This window comes from Rhinoraja longicauda, chromosome 16, assembly GCF_053455715.1.
Source record: "Rhinoraja longicauda isolate Sanriku21f chromosome 16, sRhiLon1.1, whole genome shotgun sequence".
Taxonomy (NCBI): Eukaryota; Metazoa; Chordata; class Chondrichthyes; order Rajiformes; family Arhynchobatidae; genus Rhinoraja; species Rhinoraja longicauda.
Window position 1 is genome coordinate 26,283,739 of NC_135968.1, and position 12,614 is coordinate 26,296,352.

General features: G+C 39.8%; 1 protein-coding gene across 1 annotated transcript in view; it reads right to left on the reverse strand.

Moving 5' to 3' along the window:
* The window catches only part of atrnl1b (attractin-like 1b), a 681,061-nt gene that overhangs the window by 77,886 nt on the left and 590,561 nt on the right, over positions 1–12,614 (reverse strand). The gene's annotated exons all lie outside the window — the stretch shown is intronic.

Consider the following 12,614-nt stretch of genomic DNA (forward strand, 5'->3'; position numbering starts at 1 on the left):
ACGACTGTACGGCCAAATTTTTATCTGCAAGTTTGCAGAAGATGCCACCATGGTGGCCGAATCACGAAATGGCCAGTGGGGGCAGAAGAAGGAGATTGAGAATTTAGTGACGTTGTGTCAGAACAATAACATTTCCCTCAACCTCAATAAATGAAGGAGCTAGTTATTGACTACAAGAAACATATTGTACATGCCCTAATCAGCATCAATGGTGCAGATGTGGAAATGATTGAGAGATTCAAGGTCCTTGGCATTAATATTACCGATGATCTGTCATGAACCAATCACATTGATACGTCAGCCAAGAAGGCACACCAATGCCTCCACTTCCTCAGGAAACTAACAACATTCACATGACTTCAGTGACACTTACAAACTTCTACAATTGAATCATAGAAAGCATGCAGTTGGGTTACATCACAGCTGGGGTTGGAAACAACTCTGCCCAAGACAACAGGAAATTGCAGAGATTTGTAAATGTAACCCTGTCCATCACACAGGTCAGACATCCCACCATTAACATCTACACTTCACGCTGCCTTGGAAAAGCAGCCAACATAATCAAAACCTGCCCCACCCGGATCGTTCTTTCATCTCCCCATTTCCGTCCAGCAGATGGTACAGAAGCATGAAGGCATGCACTACCAGACTCAGGAACAGCTTCTTCCCCTCTGTTACCATGCTGCTGAATGGTCCCTCCATATGTTTGGATACTGTTCAACTCACCTATAGCCCATTGTGGACATTGGAGTTTGTCTCAGGAGCTGATGCGCTACAATGCTGAGAACAAAATTCTGCACTGTTTATCCGCCCCCTTGCTCTATCTATTGTACTTGAGTTTGTCTTCATTGTATTTATGTATGGTATATCGGATCTGTATTGATAGCAAACAAAGCAAAGCTCTTCACTATATATGTGACAATAATAAACGTAAATTTAAATCAAAATGTTGCGGTACAAAGGAATCTGTAAGTCCCAGTGTATGAAACACAAAACGTAAAACTGTAGGTAGAGCTCATAATTAGAAAGGCTAATGGAATATTTGCCTTTATGGCAAGGCATATGAGGTGGTGATATTGTGCACTGAATACTCCATCAGTTTTGGTCTCTAAATTTATGGAACAATATGCTTAGGTTGGAGCAGTACAGAGGTAATTCACCAGGTTGATTCCCGTGATGAAGAGGTTGATGTGTGGAAAGATGTTAACCAGGTTGGGCCCATGCTCAAAGGTATTTAGAAGAATGAGAGGTGACCGTATTGAGACACAAAAACTTCAAAAGGGTGTGTCTCTCGAATTTGATTATCCATAACTAGTGATATCGTTTTAAAAATATGGGTCACCCACTTAAGATGGACAATGAGGAGGAATTTCTTCCCTCGGTGGCTCATGAATCCTTGGAATTCTCTATTCCAGAGAGCTGTGGAGGCAGAGCCATTGAATATATTCAACGCAGCAATTGATGTACATTTGAATTACAAGTGAGTTGATATAGGGCAGAGAGCACTGAAGTGCTTTTGAGACCAATATTGAATCAGCCATGGCCTTATTGAATGATAGAGCTCGAGAGACCAGCTGGCCTTCTTCTGCTCCCGTTTCTTAATGTTCCAAGTGGAAAGGCTTGGCCACTGCAAGCTTGAATGCTGAATAACAATAATCTACGTGCATGCCCTGGAGAATAACATTTCTAGCTCTGTTGCTGCAGATTTATGGAGAGGAGAGAGATGGTAGAGAGGGGTTGAATTTTAGCACGTAATAACATCTGCTTTGGAAGTGAATGAGGGTAATCAGTTTTCAATTATTTTTCTCTGAAATTAAGTTCCAGTTTGCTTTGCTTATTAAATTAAACTGCAAGTCCAGTTGTTGTGATTTGTGAATCGGGTTTTAGTCATTTCTGCATCTTAGTGCTTTTTAACAAGCTTAGTGCTTAAATCAATCTTTTCCTATTGTATAATCATGGACATTATTTACTGGAGAAATGCAGGCAAGGATCAAAATGAAGGCAGCTTCTGAAAGAATCACCCAAAACACACTGGCAAAATCTGATAATTCAGCAACAAGGCTTCAAGAACATGCAACTGAATATAATCAAGTGAGGAACTTACAAATAGATAATTACACATCTGCCATATTTATGCTTGTTGCAAATCGGGAGGAGAAGTAATATTAATTTATGTTTTGAATCCTTGTAACAAACAAAAATCAGCCAATTAATTTCAATAAATTTGAACAATGAATTGATTATGAAGGTCCTTGAAATCTACTTACTCTAATCTCAAATTCCTGGGTCTTGCAATGCTTTCGAAATTTTGTAACTACAAATTTCTCAGCTGATTAGCTGCTGATCCATCTGATCTACACAAGATAGTCAGTAATATCTCTCCACACATCAACCTCCGTCACATAACCAGAGTAAAAATCACCTCTTTAATTTATTTGCCATTTTCTATTAAACATTTTAAACATTTTTCCAATTCAGTTGTCAAATACGTTTTTTTGGGGGGGTGGGGGGGGGGAAGGCAAGTCTAATGACAAAAGATATCTTTCCCAAATGCAAGGATGCAGCAGTTACATTATAGCTAATTACATTAGAGTGATTTAGCTTTGGCTATAATCAGCAAAGTTATGTAGATGAGGGAAAACATGATGTGCCCTGCACAAGCACACCAGCTAATGTTGATGTTCCAGTCCACCACAAGAAATTGAGCATGTTTGAAGGTGCAGTTCTTTGACGAATATAGAAATGAGCTGGAAAAAAAAAACACAAAATGTTGGAGTAACTCAGAAGATCAGGCAAAGAAGGTTCCCAAACCAGAATGTCACCTATCCATGTTCTCCAGAGATGTTGCCTGACCCCGAGTTACTCCAGTACTTTTTTAAATTATAAATGAGCAACTGCTGTTCCTCATTTCTACATATGAGTTGAAGATCTGTTTTCTCTGCATCCATATTCACTATCCTACCGATTCTCCAATTCTAACCTCAGAAAAATAATACTTGTTTCTATAAATGTGTATCTCCGTTTCCTTTTTCTAGTCAAATACTAGCTTAAAAACTTAATTCCTTAGTAGAGTTGATCTTTGGCTATTTTTGTAGCTTCTCCTGGTAACCAGGCCAATATTCCTCCCTTGACTAATGCCAGCCAAAACGCATTATGCAATTATTTTGCTAATTGTTGTTGGCAGAGTCCCACTGTCTACATAATAGTTACAACTATTGTTAAATTAATTGTAACTACATTTAAATGTAATTAATTTTGTGGGAGACTTCAAGGTGTCAGAGCATTATACAAATGCAAATTTTGCATGTAAGGATCACAGCTGTTTTGTATTATTCTTTGTTACACTTGAACCATACCAGCAAAGTCCAGCAACTGCCCCCCCAGAAAGGTTGAAAGAACTCCATTTTAATTAGACAATAGGTGCAGGAGTAGGCCATTCAGCCCTTCGAGCCAGCACCGCCATTCAATGCGATCATGGCTGATCACTCTCAATCAGTACCCCGTTCCTGCCTTCTCCCCATACCCCCTCACTCCGCTATCTTTAAGAGCTCTATCCAGCTCTCTCTTGAAAGCATCCAACGAACTGGCCTCCACTGCCTTCTGAGGCAGAGAATTCCACACCTTCACCACTCTCTGACTGAAAAAGTTCTTCCTCATCTCCGTTCTAAATGGCCTACCCCTTATTCTTAAACTGTGGCCCCTTGTTCTGGACTCCCCCAACATTGGGAACATGTTTCCTGCCTCTAATGTGTCCAATCCCCTAATTATCTTAAGATCCCCCCTCATCCTTCTAAAAACTTGCTTAAGCAGCAATCATTCTTCATGAAGTAGGAACCAAATTTTTGAACAGCATCGTTTTTTTAATTGCATTAATTAGCCTAGTATTCGGTGATTGGGCAGTTTTATTTTCAGCTTTATGTTTTGTAATTACTTAATTTGGCTCTAAAAGGACCATTAAACAACTTGCCTTTTCATTAGCTTTTGGCATGAGTGGCTTCTTAGAGTAAACAAAAACACTTCAAAATTATCCTGTATATAACACAAGAAAAGTATTCAAATAAATATCTGCACATTGTGCAATAAATTTATGTAGGTACAGAAATGCTAAAAAGGATTTAAATCTAATTTTACAAATGTCCTTAATTCTCTAAATGCCACCTGTTCAAAGCATCCTTCGTGACTTCATGACATGAATAGTTATCTTTAGTTGCATGACAGCCTACATCTTCCCAAGAAAGAAGAAATACCTCATCAATAATCTGGTGGAGTAAACATCTTGCATTAACATTATTAAAACATGTAAACTAGCAAAGATATGTTGAGAAATTATGCAGTCAAGCAATGTCTTTCCTGGTTGTCTCAAGTAGCTCGCCTTTTGAACTGCATGTGTGATGGAAGTGCTTCAACAAAAGTTGAAACAATCTGAAGAAGGGTCCCGACCCAAAACATCACCTATCCATGTTCTCCAGGGATGTTGTCTGACCTGCTGAGTTACTCCAACATTATGTGTCTATCCTCCAAAAAATGGTGTGAGGTTTGGGGTCAGCAGTTTGATGCAGCTGATTACTGCTTTGCAGGGTGGTTAAAAACTTTCCATGTTGAATTAGAGTTGCATTGGAACTAGATTGACCAAGGGCAACAGGTTACCTTCATTAATTGGTGAATCAATTAGAATCACTGGATTAATATAATAGTGCCAATTACTCACTCCCTCAGACCATCAGAGACTCCTCCTCACTCACCACATTCAAAACATCACTGAAGTCTCACCTGTTCAGCACTGCCTTCAACCACTGACCGTCACCTCACCTTCTTTTTCCTTTTCTGTTCGTTTACTTATTTATCTATTTATTTTATTTTCTATGTTTTAATAAACCCTGTAAAGCGTCTTTGAGTGTTTAGAAAAGCGCTATATAAATGTAATGCATTATTAATTATGGAGGTAAATAGGGAAGCTAACTTGCAAATTACGTCCAAAAGAAACCAAATGAATGAATGACTCGGTTATATCTTTTCTAAAAACTAAGGCAGAAACATTGGCCTCAGCTAACTTGACAGATAAAGTTAGGATCTTACTTTAAAACTGTGGTTCCTCTGTCAGAGTCATCTCTGTATTCATTATGTTACTTCAGATAAGACTATCTCTGTTGAGACCAAAATCAGCTCTAAAAGCAAGAATGAACATAAGATCATACGATTGTAAGAGATAGGAGCAGAATTAGGCCATTCGGTTAATCAAGTCTACTCTGCCATTCAATCGTGGCTGATCTACCTCTCCTAACCCCATTCCCCTGCCTTTTCCCCATGAACTGCAACAAGATCACATGTTAATTGCAGCATTGTTAAATTAAGTGTTTTATTGCTGTTGAAATTAAAGTGAATTAATGGTTGAAGAAAGATCATGGGACAGATGCTACCTTGCTTCACTCTGCCCAGTACGACTCGCACGGACACCTCCATCAGCTGCTGCCTGGTTTCTGGGTCAGCAGATTATCCTCCTCTGACCAATTTACACGATCGTCATTCTGGCACCAACAATGGGATTCATTTGTGGTTAAATAATCTGTGGTGGCTTTCTGTAAACTATGGTGCTAAATCTTTCTGCATTAAATTTGCCTTGGGACACCTGTTAACCTGAAAAATAGGGTAGGGCCTGAGGCAGGTTACAGCACCATGAATTTCAGGCACCATACTGCATGTCACTCAAACAGCCAGAATACTGCACAAAAGCCAATTCTCCAACTATTTTCTGCAGCTCACAAGGACTGTCGAAGGTTATAGCAATACAACATAGAAACAGACCCTTCAGCCTCACAGGTCCATGCTGACCACCAACCACCCATTTACATTAATCCTGCATCAATCCCAATTTCTTTACTCTCCCCACTCCTTCATTAACTCCTCTAGCTTCCACCACTCTCTTACACACTCATGGCAACTTGCAGTGCCCAATTGGCTGCACATCTTTGGGATGTGTGAGGAAACTGAAGCAATTTGGGGAAGCCCTCAAAGTCGTGGACAGAATGTACACAATCCACGTAACACCACCCGAGGCTAGGATTTAACCCGGATCCCTGGTACCGTGAGGCAGCAGCTCTACCAGCTGTGCCACAGTGCCAGAGATCATTTTCAGTGTTTTTACTACCTCTAAACTTAAATATTTCATGTTCAGCATCCCAAATTCCACCTTCCATAAACAAGGTCATTTAAAATTCTGCTGCCTGTAAACCTAGTGCACATAAGCCTTGTTTTTCAATCAGTATAAAGGACCATCATTTGACTGTTGTAGGGAAATGCAGGTGAAAATAAAGAAATAGGAAAATAGAGAATATTGTTGTAATTATCAAACACTTTTCACAATTGCAAAGGACTTTAGTTGATAGAATCACTATTTCAAGTTTATGAAATATGGCTGCATTTGGGTTCAGCAGGATCTGAAAAGTGTAATCAGGTAGATGAACAAGGATTCTTCATTTACATTACTTACAGGTCAATAATCATCAGGACATTGGAAGAATTTCCCTGCACTTTTTTTCAATAGTGTCAGAAAATTGACCTGACACAGCAGATGGGGGCTTGTTTTAACGTCTCACCTGAAAGATGGAACTATGACAGACATTTTGTCACCTATGATGGCTCAAGTTTTTATCGCATGGTAAAATTATAGGCTTACTATTGACAATTCAAAACAAAAAGTTCTTGAAAGGATTGCATCCTATGTCAGCAACACCAAGTATAATAGCAAGCTGTCCCATTGAGTAGAAGCGTAATTACTCCATTACTTTAAAGTATCTGAAAATCATCTCATGTCACCTCTTGACATTTCCCCCCTACTTGCTAGTCACAGCACAATTCCAACAAATTACTTTGACTTTGTCTCACAGCAAGAAGATTGCAGAAATGGAACAAAAACATTTTTGGGGATTTTGTTGCTTCTGAAAGAAAAGACAGTGGTTAAATTATTTTCTTGTCTCTTCAGAAAACTATGAATTAACCTACTGTAATATTTTTCAGTGTATGTTTGTGTCTAATCCCTGATAAAATAAACAGAAAGGCCAAGAGAGAGAAGAATTAATCAAACACTGCAAGAATTGGCAACCAAGCACAAGAAATTTACATTATTTAAATGAAGAAAATGAAGGGCTTAGAATGAAGTCTTGTCCAAGGTAATGGAAAATTATCCTAGCTTGCTGATTCATTATCATTCTTTCCATGCACATTGCTTCCTAAATTTCTCAGTACTGGGTTAAAATTAATCTTACAACAGTATTTTTTTATTTTACACTGAAGCATTTTGATTCTCTAATGTTTTATTTCAGTGTCTTAAATTGAAGTTTCTGTCAGATAAAGGTCCATTTTTACTATGGGGTATGTTTTGGACAACTGTCCAATCAAGTGAGTGAGTGACTCAGAGCACAACATTTTGGACTGGTCTACTCTAATTCCTAACCGTACTTCTAAACTGGCCGTCTGGTTTTATTTTAATTTGCTGACATAGTAGAAAATATTCAGGGCACAAGTTCTGGCAAATAAACAGATGTGCATTTAAAATGTAAATGTGCAGGTTGCAAGTTTTATGTGTTGCATTTTCTGTCCCATAGGGAAGGATGTGACCATTGAAAATTAAATCATGGTCAGGTATCAAAATTCTTTCAAGCCACATTACTACTCCTCCCAGAAGTCAGGATGGCCAGCAAGCAATGAAGAGTCAGGCCACCCAGCATTATGAAGGACGAGGAAGCCGATGTGGGAGATTTACAACCAACTGAGGAGGAAGAGGGTTTATAGGGCAGGACAAGGATTGAGGATGTGGTGGGGTGTTGGAAGCAATAGTATAGGGTGGGAGGTGATTGTTATTGGGCCACAGATTGGGTATTGAGTTGGAGAGATAGTCAGCTGAACAGAGGTTTGGGGGGTTGAATACTTAGCTCCAAGCAAGTCAACTTGCCAAGGCTCAGAGAGTGTGCATGAAGAATGATCTTATTGCATTAATCGTGTTGGGTTCACAAGGTTGAGGAGGGAGAAGGGAGGGGGGGAGGAGAGTGTGCTGCACTAATGCAGGAGAGGTTTGGGCCCAACGGGTCCACTTGGTCTAGTACTTGGTCGAGTACTCCCTAAATGTAGGAAAATGTTTCCACAGTTTCACGTGGCAGGCAGCAGCAGAACCACTTTGCCCGGCTCAAGAAAAAATATTGTGGGCTGCATCCAGTTGTATATTCAGGCTTCTATAGTTGACCTCCCCAACCGAAGCATCCAGCTCGTTAACTACATATAATGAGATAGAAGGAACTGCTGCAGATGCTAGTTTATACAAAAAAGGATACAAAGTGCTGAAGTGACTCAGTGGGTTAGGTAGCATCTCTTGAGAACATGGATACGATCTGAACAGAAGGGTCTGAAGGACCACCTATCCATTTCTCCAGAGATGCTGCCTGACCCATTGAGTGACTAGCACTTTAGTGTCTTTTTATAAAATTATTTTCTAATTTTCAGAGGCATCACAGTTCACAAGTTTAATGCAAATGTCTTCAGTCATTATGTTGTAATCTTACTGCCCACTTTCCCCAAATTCTGGTGCTAAGGCACTTTACACGTCCTATTACTGGTTCATCACTTGTATAAGCATTCTCTTGTGGAGTGGACCTTTTGCAATAATGATGAAATCATTTGAATTTTAGCTCCATTTTGTATTAAAGAGGATTTCATGACAGATCAGCAGGCCATAGAGGCTGACAGAAGAAAGAAACAGAATACATAAATATCCAATGGAGGAAAATATATCCAAACAAGCTTATTGTGGAAATGTAGTTCTTTTTGAACTAATTAGTCCCTTTTTGGAATATTAGTTCGTTTTTCCAACTTAACTGGTAAGAAGGGATATTTCTCCACAAGATCAGTGTATTGTGCACTCCCAATGTTGCATTCATTATATATATTTTGCATTTGTGTTGTCACTCCACAAGGGAATATCAGAGGCAAGGCCTTAATAGTTGACAACTCACCCATTCTAAATTTACATTTGAGGCAGATGTCCCTGAAATAGTAGTTGGAAGCAATAAATAAAGGAGCCACGAGGGTGCGGTGGTTAAATTCCTGGACAAGTAGTGGAGGCTTGGAATCGCAATGCAAAGACATGGTTTCATATCCCACTAAGCCTGTTGAGGCACTTAAATTCAGTGAAAATCTGGAATTTGAAAACTAACCCAACTGCATCTGAGTAATGATGATTATAAAACAAACTGTCAGATTACATAAAAACCCAATTCATTCATTGATAATTTTCAGGGGAGGAAATCTGGCCATCCTTGGCTGGCCTACCTGTGACTCCACGTCTATATAAATAGCCTCTGAAATGGCGTAGCACACCACTTGGTGGAAGGGAATTTGGGGACGGGCAGTAAAAGCTAGCCTGACCACCAATTCCCAGATCCCAGAAAATGAATTAAAAAATAATAAAAGTAGTAGTGGGAGGGAAAGAGCATTAAAAGAAATAGCCAGTCATTATGGTGGGAATCAAATTTGCACATTGATATCATATTTAACATCTTCAATAAAAACAAGGTAATAAATATGAAAAACAAAGTACAGGTTAATGCCATTGCTCGGGTGACATTTCTTTACCAATTGTGAGTTTATTCATTTCAGAACAAATTAAATTGTATTTTACTTGAAAAAATACATATTTTAGTGTCACTATTAAAATTACAGTGTTGTAGAAAATTGATACAAGTGGACTGACAGGAACCATAATTGGAGAGAGGTCAGAAAACTGTGTCACAGTACGTTGGCTGTAATATTCATGAAACAAATTAGCAGCAGGGAAAATCAAGTAGAAGTGGCCATGCCAAGTTATACATGATAACATTCAGACAGCACAAAGAGCAAACAAAACATTTAATTAAATATGGAAACCAATCATTGTCTTGCAATTCTTATTTCAAGTCACAGTGATAAATTCCGAGTCGTGTTAAGAATTTACTAACGTTTCTCTTGAATAAAGCATAATCTTTTGTTGTTGACTATCTCCAGGGATAAAGATTTGACAGAAGGACTGCAAAGTCAATGGGGTAGCATGATGCTTCAAGCTTAAATACTGAAACACTGAATCAATGTAAACAATTAAACTATTGATGTGTTAATAGTAAATGCACTAAATATGTAAAATATTTAGAAAGATTGAATCAGAATAATTACCTGACAGATTCATTTTTTGTGACGTGGAATAATTAAAGAGCAGGATGTAGATCCTTACAAAAACAGTTGAACATGTGAAGGAATGTCACAGGGGGGACCTCATTACCGAATAGTGAAAGGTCTAGATAGAATGGATGTGGAAGGAATATTTCCACTAGTGGGAGCGTCTAGGACCAGAGGGGACAGCTTCAGAATAAAAGGACTTTCAGAAAGGAGAGGAGGAGGAGGAATTTCTTTGATCGGGGGGTGGTGAATTTGTGGAATTCATGATTTTGTACACTCCGAAAAGATCACCCCTCATCCTCCTGTGCTCCAACGAATAGAGTCCTAGCCTGCTCAACTGCTCAGGTCCTTGAGTCCCGGCAATATCGTCGTAAATCTTCTCTGCACCCTTTCCAGCTTCACAACATCTTTCCTATAACATGGTGCTTTCCTATAACACAATGATTATATTATTGCAACATGACCCCCCCCCTGCAACCTCTATACTCAATACTCTGACTGATGAGGGGCAAAATGCTGAAAGCCTTTTTGACCATCCTATCTACCTGTGACACCACTTTCAAGGAACTATGTACCTGTACTCCAAGATCCATCTGTTCTACAACACACCCCAGAGCCCTACCAATATACTGTGGTGGGCCTGCCCTTGTTAGACTTCCCAAAATGCATCACCTCACATTTCTCCTTATTAAATTCCATCAACCATTCCTCAGCTCACCTGCCCAACCGATCAAGATCCCACTGCAGTTTTTTGACAACCATCTTCACTATCTACAATATCACCCAGTTTTGTGTCATCCGCAAACGTGTTAGTCTGTTAACAACGGGGAGAAGTTGTTCCTGAATCTGTAGGTACGTGCTTTCAAGCTTTTGAGTCTACTGCCTGATGGGAGAGAGAAGAAAAGCTAATGGCCAGGCTGTAAATAGTCTGATTAATTGATTAAGTTGGCTGCTTTCCCAAGGCAGCGTAAAGTATAGATGGAGCTGATGGGGAAGGGGAGTAGATTCATTTGTACAATGGCCTGGGCTACATCCATAACTCTCTACAATTTATTGTGTCTTGTGCAGAGCTGATGCCAAGCAAAGTTGAGATGCATCCTAACAGGATACTTTCTAGCATGCATCTGTAGAAATTGGTAAGTCATCGGAGACATACAAACTTCTTTAGCTTTCTGAGAAAGTAGAGGCGTTGGTATACTTTCTCCTCCATAGCTTGAATGTGGTTGGACAAATTGTTGGTGATATTTACATCTTAGAACTTGAAGCTCTCGACCATCTCCACATTGATACAATTTATGCTGACTGGGGCATGGCACACCATCTGGTTTCCCTAAGTTAACAACTAACTCCTTTTGTTTGCTGGCATTGCGGGAATGGACGCAGGCTTAAGGTGAGGGCAAGATTTAATAGGAACCTGGGGGGAAATATTTTCTATTCAGAGGTTGGTGGGTATATTGAACGTGCTGCCAGAGATGGTAGCTGAGGCAGGGACCATAATCTATATACTAAAACTCTCGTTTTTTTATTTGTTTGTTCCTGAACTACAGCCAAAACGGTACACAATAGCGTGACAATTTTAGGCCCACCTTACTCACTGTCGTCCCTTTGGTGCTAATGGAAGAAGTTTCATTGAAATCGGTGTTATATTTTAAAGATTATTCACATTTTAAAGTTTAAATCTATCTCCTAGAGAGGGGGGGGGGGGAGGGAGGATAAGGAGGGGTTGAAGGGGATGGAGTGGGGGGGGGGGAAGGGGTGAGTGGAAGAGGGTATGGGGAAGGGGGAGGGGAAGGGGAGAAGGGGGTGGAGGGAGGGGGAGGGGAGGGGGAAGGGAGAGGGAGGAGGGAGGGAGGGGGAGGGAAGAGGGAGGGATGGGGATGGGGAGAGTGGGGGAGGAGAGGGTGCTGCACCAATGCAGGAGAGGTTTGGGCCCAATGGGTCCATTTGGTCTAGTAGCATTTAAAATAACTTGGACAGGTACATGGATAGGAAAGGGTAAGAGGAATATGGGCCAAACACAGGCAAATAGGACTTGCTTATTTAGGTTGGCAAGGATGGGTTGAGCCACAAGGCTTGTTTCGGTGCTGTATGACTGCATGACTCCAAGTAGTGATTGCGGAAAGACATTAACAGAAAATAAAGCAAGGAAAGTAAAAAAAAGAAAATTAAGATCAAAACTATTGCTAGATGGCAATCAGGTTATTAGCATACAGATTTTAATCTCTGTCATCTATTTTTGAATCATTGTAAACAAAATGTATTAACATTTCTCCTCGGTCGTGAGCAAAACTTAAAAAAAAGTAATCACCCAGACTTTGCTCTTATTCTTTTCCCCATTTTCGTTACAAGGCCTTGAACTTTTCTATCTTAGAATCAGAAATAATCAATGTCTGCAACACCATCCAGCACTATGTGAG